The sequence below is a fragment of the Quercus suber genome, unplaced genomic scaffold (assembly GCF_002906115.3).
Source record: "Quercus suber isolate HL8 unplaced genomic scaffold, Cork oak 2.0 scaffold_21, whole genome shotgun sequence".
Classification (NCBI taxonomy): Eukaryota; Viridiplantae; Streptophyta; class Magnoliopsida; order Fagales; family Fagaceae; genus Quercus; species Quercus suber.
Window position 1 is genome coordinate 2,279,291 of NW_027069486.1, and position 12,378 is coordinate 2,291,668.

Below are 12,378 nucleotides of genomic sequence, written 5' to 3' on the forward strand. Positions count from 1 at the left end.
TGAAAATCCTTTTTTGTCTAACCCACGAAAAATTCATCTCTCCAAATCAGAGAGAAAACTCATGTTTCAATGAATGACCAAATTGGCCTCAAATTTTAATGCTTTTCACAGATCTCACCGACTCCACCCACTTCACCACATGGTCCACACACATGACCAGGAGGCCTAGGACCACGTATATAAAATTATAAATAAGACTGAATTTGTGTTTTAGGTTTCAAGCACCAAATAAAGTCTTCTATTCATAAATAATAAGAAAGGAAAATGTCCAGATTTGCAAAAATGGTCTTTCACATTGGCAGCTCTAAGATTTTTTTTAGGGGGTCAATGGTGTCAATAGCTAGGATTTTTCATAGGATTTTGTTGAACTTAATTAGTACCAGCTGCATACCACGCACGCGGACACGGGCACATACAGCCATACAGGATGCATATGTGAACAGCGAAGTTCCCAATGGTGTCAATAGCCAGTGTCACATTATCGATAATTCAGATTTGTTGAATAGAGATCCCGGGTGGATATAGAAGAAGATCCACCCCATGTTGCATCTGATGATTGAATAAGGCTCTCAGCTTCATTTGAGCTCATCGGTTGATGTAGGATCTGACCAAACTGGTCTTTTAAGGCTCTAATGGTCAATTCATCGCCATATATACTTGGATCCGTGCCAAGTTCATGAACAGCTGTTTGGCCTTTAAGCATGCTTTCTACTGCAGACATGTTGGGTCTAAGTGCTGGTGATGGATTAGTACATAAGAGTGCTACTTTTATCAATCTAACTGCTTCTTCCTTATTAAACTCTGATCCCAACTTTGGATCCACCAGCTCCATTAGATTACCCCTTTGCTGCAGAACAAGGGCCTGCAATACGCATAGAGAAGATGATGGAAATGAAAAGTAGCAAGTTACCAAAAGAGAACAAATTAGCCAAACGTACATAGGAAACAAAATAAACGTGTCAACTAGCTGAACTAATGCCTGAAGTGTACTGGTCAAGCAATTTTCAACATAGTTTAGGCTACTTTGCTTCTCAAGGCTAGATTAATAGATCAGGTTAGGTGGAGGCACAAAGAACAACCAGCTCTCCCGACTGTTTTTGTTGCATATACTAAAAGCAAAACAAAGATCTTACCCAATCTAGAAGGCAAACATAATTCTCATTTAGTCGATATTTCATGTTGTTCTTCCCAGCTACAATTTCCAATGCAACGACCCCAAAACTGTATACACCTGCTTTGTGGGTTAAATAACCCCATAACGCATATTCCGGTGCCATGTATCCTCTGCAAAGTAAAGATTATATTATGACTTAATGGTTCACTTGTATGAAGCACTGGTCTTTTCTCTTCAACAAAGCCAAATATGAATAGAAACTTAGGTACCAATTCATATTTCATTTGCAGTTAGCATGAGATTATGCAATCAATAAGGGTACCAGAGTTGATTGGTAAATTTCATTCCATCAGAGATAACAAAAAAATTTATCCGCAGGGAAGAATCAAATTGTCTCTTTTGCAACTTTCAAGTGACAACTGATGTAGTCATGTACACCTAACTGAGTTCCTAGAAACGAGTGAGGAAGATTTTTAGGTCAACAACTAAGGAACAGCCATTCGAGCCACACGAGTTGTTTGGTCATTAAGCTCAAGTTATTATGATTTGGCAAGATCTGAGATTTCTTTTTTTCCTTGGGTAACAATGGAGCAGATTTTGAAATTATTGTAAATGGAGGCCACAGCATAGAAATTAACAGTATGGGAAAGCAGAATATTTGAACACAAGATTATTCTCTATGCTATTTATTTCTTGATTTAAGGGAGTCAGTGTTTAAAGTTAGCATTTATCTAATGGCTGTGTGTGTGTGTGTGACTTTTTATGTTGTATATTTTTTTTTTATTTTATGAGGAAATAGAGCTGATTGTTTGTTGTATCAAGAATTGAGGTATATGAAACTACCGCAAATTATTAGTACATATTTCACGTTTGGACTTGTTTTCAAAGCATGAAAATTGGTTGATAATTCTGGAATCATGTTGATCTGAATCTCTCTACAAGTATGGTTGTGCATCAATCCTAAGAAATACTAAATGCAGGAGTTCCATACTACTTTCCATATCGAAAACTTTTGGTATACAGACTTTAAAATGCGGCTGTGTTCTGGTTTTTAGTTTTAGGGCAGCATCTCATACAAACATAAAATATAGTCGCTGTTACTAGTTACCCTTAGCTAATAAGTCAGGGGACCAAAATGGAAAGGAAGAGTAGAATCATAAGTAGACTACAATTTAAGGAAGGAGTAAAAAATGTAGCTTACATTGTTCCAGCAACTCGGGCACTGATATGGGTGTTTTCCTCTTCATCAAGCTTGGCCAAACCAAAGTCAGAAATCTTTGGGTTAAGGTCCCTATCCAGTAGCACATTGGTGGTTTTGATGTCTCTATGAACAATTTTTAGTATCGATTCCTCATGCAAGAAAGCCAGACCTCTTGCTATGCCAACACAAATATTCTGCCTTGTAGGCCAGTCCAATGTCAATTGGTGTTCACCTGAACCTGCATTTTCCACAGATTGTCCAATGGGGATAGATCAACTTAGGTCTTGATACATATCATTTGGAATGTTAGGCTTATATTCTTTCCAAAGTAGATATAAAATATGCAAATAAAAATATTGAGCTTACCGAACAAAGCACGTGCCAAGCTATTGTTTTCCATGTATTCATATACCAAGAATAGTTGATTTCCTTCAATACAACATCCATACAGTCTAACAAGATTTGGGTGCTATAATGCAGATATCATGCCTATTTCAGTCACAAATTCATGATTTCCTTGTTTTGATCTTGAAGAAAGTTTCTTAACAGCAATTATACTACCATCTAACAGAATACCCTGCATCAGAATAGAAAAATATATATTCAGGTATGTATTTTATTATGTAAGAATAAAGAAAAAAACATGTATCAGAAAGAATGACATTGTGGGACTAGGATACCTTGAATACAGTTCCAAAACCACCTTCCCCAAGCTTGTTTGCAGCATCAAAGTTGTTGGTGGCAGCTTTGATTTGCCTGTATTTGAAAAAACCAGTTTGCAGATCTAATCCTTGCAGCTCTGTCAAAGGAATATAAAGGTGGGGCTAAGATGTCTCACTGCATATTATATATGATAAAGTTAGAGAGAATGAGACAAAGCAAATGCCATACGAAGGCTCCAGGCTCCAGTTGATCAGCTACTTAAACCTAAGTTGCAGCAAGATTTAGAGTTTCATTTCTTTCCTACTTCAGTCATGGAATCGCAAGTGTATTGGGAGTCAAAAAACAAAATGAAAGAGAAAATAATTCCCTGAAGAATCTTAGGATGAGATGTGCCTTGTGCCTCTATTAACACTTGAAAATTGAAATAAGATCATTGTAGAGCTAAAAATGAATAGTCATCAAAAAAACTAATTCTCATGTGACTTAGAAAACATTTTGGGCCCGTTTGGATTGTAGAGGAGTAGAGTAGAGTTGGCCACAAATTAGGCTTGATTGGGCAGATCCTTCTTAGACATTTGCTTTCCTCATTAACCTTAAGCCATCATTTCATCTCCCATGTACAGATGACTCTATTTATATTTTATAATAAGCAGTGATCTCATAGTTTTGCATGATTTCGTGAGATCATTCTCTTATCATAACTGGAGGCAAATGAGTCCAATTTATGCAGAGTGGAAATTTCCAGGAAAGCTATTATGAAGATAGCTTTGTATGCACTGCAATCAAACAAAATATTTTTTCCTTCGTGATTGTACATTGGATTGCTGATTTGTCATCTATGAAAAGAGGTACAATGATAAAACATATAAACGGAAATTGTATATAAGCATTAGGGAAATTTCTCTATATTGTTCCAACTTCTCGCAATAGTTGGAGAAGATAAAAAAAATCCTATCTAAATTTTACATCAGAATATGCGAATCCTAATTACCTTTTTCTCTTGATATCCTGCTTCCTATGTAGCCTTTCCAACATAGAATGACTAAAATCATAAAGAAGAGGAATAACACTAAAACTCCAGCTCCAACTCCAATTAATATCTTCATCTTGCTATTTCCAGGTGGACTAAAATCTGCAGAACAAACAAATATCCATGGAAAGTGAATATGAAGTCGCATTCTGTAACATATGTAGCAGTAGCACCATACGGATGTGCATAGTTAGACCAAGCCACAAGAAGGAATAGATGTTTTAAATACAAAATTAGCAGTGTAAGGGTAGGTTGAAAAAAGATGATAAAATTTCGATGCCTTCCACTAGTTGCACTTGAATCTTTTTTTTTAAATAATAAGTTCTCATGGCAAATAATCATTGGTTCTACTTCCACTATATCCCTATGCTTTTATTGTTCACCAACTAACGTGCGTGAAAGAATTGGTTACCAGCTTCCACAGAGATTGCTGATATGAGAGGACCATATGTTCCTCTCTGTGGCGCAGCTGTTGTCCCTTTCCCAGCCCAATGAAAGCGTATCTGTAAAACTTTGTTCCTCACAATTGCTTTACATTCCATAACTTTTGCTTTATCAACACCTTGAGCAGCATTTTCAATATTAAAATCCTTCAAGACCAGTTGTTCCTGTAACAAATTAACTCAATAAAATTGTTTTCTATGCAAACAGAAAAACAAATATGACTTTACCTGGATGTAAACATCAAATATCCGTCTTCCAAGACTGTAGAAAGATCTGTTATCTCTGAATAATATCTCTGCAAAGTATAGTTTCACTGTATAATTTCCATTTGCCAAGCAACGTGCATAATATGTGAGAGAAAGAGGAGAGACCCATGCACTCGTGTATAATTCAGAGTTGTTCATTCTGAGTATTGATACATCAGTTGCTACATATTGATTTGAGTTACTGTCAACATCCCAAAAATTCCCACTGCTACTGAGTCCCCAACTATTTCCTACGGTGACAAATTTTGCAACCCCTGCTGGGTCTTGATCCTCTTCAAATTCTATGTTTCCAATGGTGGTTGCAATTCCACCACAATTTATATCCAATGAATATTGTTCTACACAAAAAAAGTAGGTTTGTAAGGGAAATTAGATAGAAGCAAACATCGTAGAGCTAAAGAAGATCAATATTGTCTTGTTTGTTGCATAGCTACCTAATATGAGATGAAATATGTAACTGCATTGTTTTCTACATTTACAAGGAGTTATCAGAAGCCGAAAACATAGTTAAAGCATACACCCTAAGTTTTGATTCTTCGGTAATATAATCACCTTTTGGACAAGGATTGTTCTTCAGACACTCGGCAAGTAATCTTAATTGGTGTAGCAAGAGAAAGAAGTGTGAGCTTATGCAGAATGAAAGCGAATAAAAAAAGGAAATACTTCTGCAAAATCAAAGAAAAAGAAGACGAAAATTTTCTATTCTTATAAGTTTACAAGTTAGGAGCTTACGAGTTGTCCTGTCCAGAAAAGCTCTGAAAAAAATTTCTGATGAAATGAGAAAATAGTTGGATTAAAAAAGCTAGGAAGCTTTTGAAGAGACAAAAGTACACAAAGCCTATGTAAGGCCAAATTGAATTTGACAAGGACAGGAAAAAGTTCTTATTGGCTTCCTGTACAAGTAGGTGGCACAGAGGTTTCTGAAAAATTATTGTATGAAAGATCTATTTGGCTGAACACAAACATAATATTTGTTAATTGGTCATTATAAATTCAAAAAGGGAAAAAAAAATCTACATTTTACAATAATTCTGATAAAATTTGTACAACTATAAATGATAAACATCAGCAGATAAATTGTAAAAGAAAATTATTTCAATATTTTAGAAACATCTAGACAGATAAAAATTTTCATTTGGGCTGATAATTAATTAATCACCCTTGCAGCTTTCTGCCGTTAATCTGACACAATGGATGATTTAGGCTAATCCACACAATACTTACAGTAGTAGTATTATTGACTGTATCTAAATTCGGAGTTTAACCTATGTACCATATTGCACTTTCTAAAACTAAACACCATGTTTTTGTCAATGCTAATCCTAGGTCAAATCAGGTTCAGACCACAAACTTGTCTGGCCAACTCAAAATTCTACTGCCCTTATAATGTTGCAGAGAACAGATAACCAACATAAGAATGTAAAAAAAATTTGTCCACAAGTCTTTTTAACTGGAGTCGAATGGTGCAAGATTCAAATCAAAGCTGCAAGGAAATTGGGTCAATTCACCTATTGTTTATGATTGAATGAGATCTGTCATTGATCCTAAAGAGGTTACAAGATGGATCAAAATCCAAAGAAATGTATATTTGAATGTTATGCATTTTTGTTAAATTTAATAATAACCACAAACTCCATAAAAAATTAAACAATAAAAAGGAAACATGTCAAGCAAAACTAATAAAAAAATTTAAGGTGAATTGTATACTAGCCACTATCTCTGCTAGTGATCCAGTTTGAAATATTCCCAGTGAACAAGTTGCTTGTCAGAAACCTGTTCAAATAGCAAAGTAATGATGTTATAGTTAAAGCTGATTTATAAGATTACTAATGGAAGAAAAACTTATTAAAAAAATAAAAAAATAATAGAAGATAATGGAGGAAATTCAAAGGTAAAATACTTTTTGTCGACTTGGTGCTATGATGCATCATGTATATATGAAGTGTTTCCCACATATATGACTTGGTGCTATGATGCGACATAATAGGCTGATGGCCACAGCCATAGGAAAGTTAGGCCCATCCATCGGTGAACTGACGTCTTGTGGGAGATGGTGAGTATTTGACTTGTATCCTAAGTTTCAGAAAGTAGGCCTCCGGATTAACATAAAAAGGATACTCCGATAGAAAAAATACTTATATGGTTCAACAATCTAGAAATTTCCTTTTTTCATATAGTGACATTATCTATAGGATCACAGGAAAGGCCCCTATTCATCATACTTTGTATTCTAGTCCCCTCATGAATCTAAATGTTTATTTTAGTCTTGTTGTCACTCAACCCCTAGATTTGCATTACACATGTAATGGGCCTTCCTCAAAGTATCACACGGGAGTCAAGAGGCAAATCCCCCAGCCAAGCCAACCCACCCTACACTGTGATGTCCTTGTTTGACAGAGCTTTTTTCTATTGACTTATAGGACTTTAAAAATATGCTGGGAAAAAGTATAGCTGCACATAGAAAACATGAAGTTCTAAATATGCTGGGAAAAAGTATAGCTGCACATAGAAAACATGAAGTTCTAAGAGGGTTCATTTAAGATTTGTGTGAGAGATAAGCACTACAATCTCCTTAATTATAGAGAAATTCCTAGAATCTTTGACTGTGGACATATGGCAAAAACCAAATCATGACACATGACTTATGTTAATTTCTTATTTGAACTTCTCTGACATGAAACTTGATTTACAGTTTGACTCTAACTTACATATATAGCAAGGAAGATAGACCACTCAAATCTGGAACATTTTCTTCCAATTTGTTGAAGCTGAGATCTCTGCAAGGATATAACAAAGAAGTGTTATAATGATACAAAAGAAGGTTTATTAAAAAAATTAAAATGAAATATAGTAAACCTTACACACGTGTATTTATGCAGGTATAATGTTCTCAATAGAGATAATTAACATGGTCTAATCCAACTATCTGGGTTTTTGCAGTTAACTAGTTTTTTAGCAAAAGAAGAAAATCCTATAAGGAAGATGGAAAGGATAGAAAAAGTACAAAGTTTGAAGGCTAGTCATTTGTGAAGTGTATGCTGGGATAGGTCCAGAGAGATTGCAGTTCCTCAACATCCTGCAACACAAACTGACGTCATCTCAGAAAATTTCTATAACCTTGTATTATTTTAGTTGATAACCTTATACCAAAAAGAATGACCTACAAGCTGTTCATTCCTGTCATGTTATTCAAGGGTGGAAATTCCGAACCATTACCAAGTAAGTCACTTATCCTTCTGCACAAAGTTGGATCATCAATAATTGTTAATGGATTATGCAATAAAGAATTTGAATATGACATAAAAGTATCACAAAGATTATGCAACAAAACAATACTTAGAAGGTATAACTTACAGCTCAGTTAAATTACTCAAGACAGAAATGCTAGAAGGAATGGGACCCTCAAGACCACTAGCTTGGATCTCTCTATTGAAAATACAACTCCAATGTGTTAGATTACACCTAAAAGTTTTACTAGAACAGATTTAAATAAAATTATGGGCAAAAAATGCATACAATTTCTGAAGTTGTTTCCAACTCTGGAAAACATCAGGTATTTTTCCAATGAAGTTGTTACTGCTAATCCTACTGCATATGGCTGAAAATTGAAAGAAGACTAAATTGCATAGAAACTTGAAATTTTCTGAGAAAAATATAAAATCACTTTTAGTATAGAAATGGAAAATTTTACAACCACTTACAGTTCTATTAATTTGGTTAGATTAGTGAGAGCAACTGGCAATTCACCAGTGAGATTATTAGCACTAAAAATGCTGCAGTCACCAAATGATAAGTTTAGACTTGTTCAACTTACTTACTGTCGATTGACTAAGTAAATCATTGAGAATTTAGAAATGAATCGACAATTGTGTTTTGCAAAAGAATACGAGGGAAGAAAGAAACACCGACAGATTCTCCAAGTTAACCAGATTCCCAAGTTCAGGGGGAACAGTTCCAGAAAATAGATTGCTCTCTATGCTCCTGAAAGTATACAATCTTCTTTAATGTTTAAGAAGGGCTAAGCTAAAAAAAAAATACTACTTAAACAAAAGGAGGAGTAAGAAGGATATAAGAAGAGCATACATATATATAAGAGTGGTAATGTTTCCCAAGTAGCTTGGGATTGGTCCTGATAAATTGTTTACAACAATGGACCAGCAGTGAATTAGTTTAATAAAAAGAATGAGCATTTACTGGCTTACTTGTGACACTAATTGATAAGTAACTTACATGTATTCCAACTTTGTAGAAGCCAATTCAGGTGGTATTGTACCAGAAAGGTAGTTTCGAGTGAAATCACTTCAAGCAAGAGGAAAGTGTGCTATTAGATCTGAAGGTCAAATCAATTTTCATTCAGGTGCTAATAAGTAAAACTAATAATTAGTTACTCTTCTTACATTGTCTTAAGGTAGGGTAGCTTCACCAGGGATGGTGGAAGCACGCCATAGAGATCTTGCCCTTTAAGAAAGCTGTATGAAATAGGTAACAGATTAAATGTACTAGCTCATATATTTGGATTACAATCAGAATCTTCACGTATATGTTTGAGCAGAAGATGAGAAAATTGAAAATTTCACTAGAGCAAGGATTAAAGAGCATATATCAGAACACTAAGACTAGTACTTGAGCTTTACAGCACCTTGATGGTGCCAGTAGGTGTGCTAGTGCTAGTTACTCTCTTAGTGGAAACTTAATTGGTTTACAAATTCAGGGATCGTCTATACCATGATTGTGCTCGCTCCAGAATATCATGGGAAAAGATGGTTCCTTAAGGCATGTTGCATTGAATAAACAACTTGGTTGTTGGGAAGATGGATTTAATTGGACAATTGCTGAATGAAAAGGAAATAGTTCTATTGAGACTACGTAAACAGCATGTGCAGCTCATGCTACTGTGTATGTATGGAAGGAAGGAAATACCACATATGATGTTCAAATTGCAGATTATGAAGTGAAGAAACTCGTGGTAGATTAAAAACACTGGGTAGAGATTATAATTCAACATTAAAAGTCTTTTTATATGTGTGAATACAATTCATGCGACAAGATGTGATTGAGCCTGTGAATTTTTGCTCCATTCTTTTTATTGTAAAGAAGGGAACATGATGCCATTTGGGTTCATGTAAGAGTACTCCAGATTAGATAGGCCGGTGAAACATAGCAAGTCATTTTTCACATTGGTTTCTCTAGTTCGATTTTTGATTATGTTTTAGTACTCGTATTTCTTCTCAGCATTCTGACGCTACTAGGCTTAGGATAGTAAGCTACAAGAGAAAAAAGTGTAAATTGCAGAAACTTGTTAGCAGATTTTACATTTTACTTTTTCAGAAACTTGTCACATAGTTTTCACTTATCAACCATCTAGTCAGTGTAAATAGTTTACATTTTTGTGAGGGGGTGAGCGTCTTATTCTAAACTAGAGTATTTTACATTTTCAGGGAGTTGAGCGTCTTATTATAAATTAAAGGCGAGTTCAGTATAATAACGAAAAACCTCAGGGAGGTCAGTAACCTGATATATAAATTGTATAGATAAAATTAAAGCTGGACAAATATTTACTTTAAAACATAACAGAAAGGGAAATGAAGTGTGCATACAGATGAATCACGTGACAAACACCAGAATGATTGGAGCAATTGCAGATAAGAGAATTGTTGTACAATGGCCTCAAATTCGAATGTGGTGTTGCCCAGCTTGATTCATTACTACATGGGTCTACTGTAAAATTCCAATCATTCTTCCCCACTTGTGTGGCTATTTCACGAAGGGCTTGCACTGCAAAATAGGACTACATCAGACTCATCAATTTTTTTGTTTCCATTAATTAATTTCTGTTTTGTGTATTAATGTTCAATATTTGAGTCTGTTTATTACCCAATAAATAAATAAAGGTCTTCACAGATTTTCCATTCGGCCTCAAGACCTCAACCCCTGTTAATTGCAATAATATTCTACAATTCTAATTTCTATATACGAACAAATTGGGTGTGCTCACAAGAAGTTAAAATCAGTAAGTCTATACAAATGACATTTTTCACAACTTTTATAGGATTAAAAATAATTGGACACTTCAAGAAATATATTTCAAATTTGAAAAAAAAAATTGTAAAACATGTAATAAATGTAATATACGAACAAATTTTGAATTGTCATATGCGTGGAAGGCCCATCGATATTGATTTGGGAATAATCATTATTAGTGTTCTACTTTTCATGGCGTCTAATTGATAACATTTACTTTTGATTTCATCTTAGAAAAAAAAAAAAAGGAAATAACTCCTACACACAACTAACATACTCTTGAAAATCATGATTTAGAGTCACATGATATGATATAGGGTTTTTTTTAGCATAAGAATTTACTTTTTCTTCTGCTATAAAAAATGCCCTACATCAAATTTATTTTAATATAAGAATTTATCTTTTTTTTTAATTTTTTTTATTTCACATAGTCACTTTTCAAAATATACTACGTCAAATTATCTATTTTGCACTATATTAATATGTAACTACATGCATATGCATGGGTACAATTAAAAATAATCACAATTACATCGTTCAAGTCATACATTTTTTTGATAAAATGTTCAAATTATACATGGTATTTGTAGGGTCGGTTTTTGTTGCCTAAGCCCAAAGGATATGGGTTAAAGGCTCAACGAACCCAGAACAATGAATTTGTAGAGAGTGGATCGAAAGAGCTGGGCTGGATATGAAGCACAAAACAGTTAGCTAGGTTACGTGCAGTGATGATAACATAAACTGAAGGTTAGATAACTCTATGAATGAATGTCCGAAGAGGCGTTTTATCGAATGAACTGTGATTATAATATTCAGAGTTACAGTAAAGTTTTTCTCTCTCTTTCTCATTCCTTTTTCCGATCCCCTATTATCAGGGACTCTTCTTCTTTATATAGCATCCCTTCCTATCATCTCCATCGTCCACTTGTTCTTCATCCACGCATCCACTCGAGTGCATGTTACGTCGTGTGTCTACTTTAGTTCTTTGTGAGTGGCGGTAGCTAAGATTGCACTGTTCAGGGGTCTTCTCCACATAAATGCGGCCAGAAAAGCTGTTGCAGCGCATTAAATGTGGTGGTACCAGCTTCTCCTTCAGATATTTTTTAGTTCTGATCATTTCCGGATCCACCCAGGATCTATCATGGCCGTTGGGACCGTTGGGAAGATCAGTCGGACCCTCCACACGTTCGTTTAATCAATGCTCATCATAGCCGAGGAGCAAGACATCCTCGGACAAATGGTGAGCTCCTCAAACGACACTCTCCTTCTGCTTCTGGGCTTCCTGCTTTAGATGGGCTGCCCCAACCACCTATCAATCCTCGAAAATGCAATAGTCCTTAACAGGTGGTTCCGGGCCCGTTAGGCAGCTTTGGGCTTTTTCCCCCCACAATATTAGATTATATATTTTTTAAACCATACATTTTTAAATATGTAATGGTTTATCATATTATATATATATATATATATAATTTAATTGGATTTAGACTCTTTGGTTTTTGCACCCAATAATTTACTTACCAAAAAAAAAAAAAGACACGTGGTACAAAATTAGACTCCAATTGAAATTCAATTTAAAATTTAATTGGATTTAGACTTTTCATTTTTTACACTCAATAATTCACTTGACACAAAAATTATA

General features: G+C 34.7%; 1 pseudogene; it reads right to left on the reverse strand.

Moving 5' to 3' along the window:
• Nucleotides 1–32: 32 nt before the first annotated feature.
• Nucleotides 33–12,160, reverse strand: LOC112035064 (probable leucine-rich repeat receptor-like serine/threonine-protein kinase At3g14840; annotated as a pseudogene).
• Between the last annotated feature and the right edge of the window lie 218 nt (nucleotides 12,161–12,378).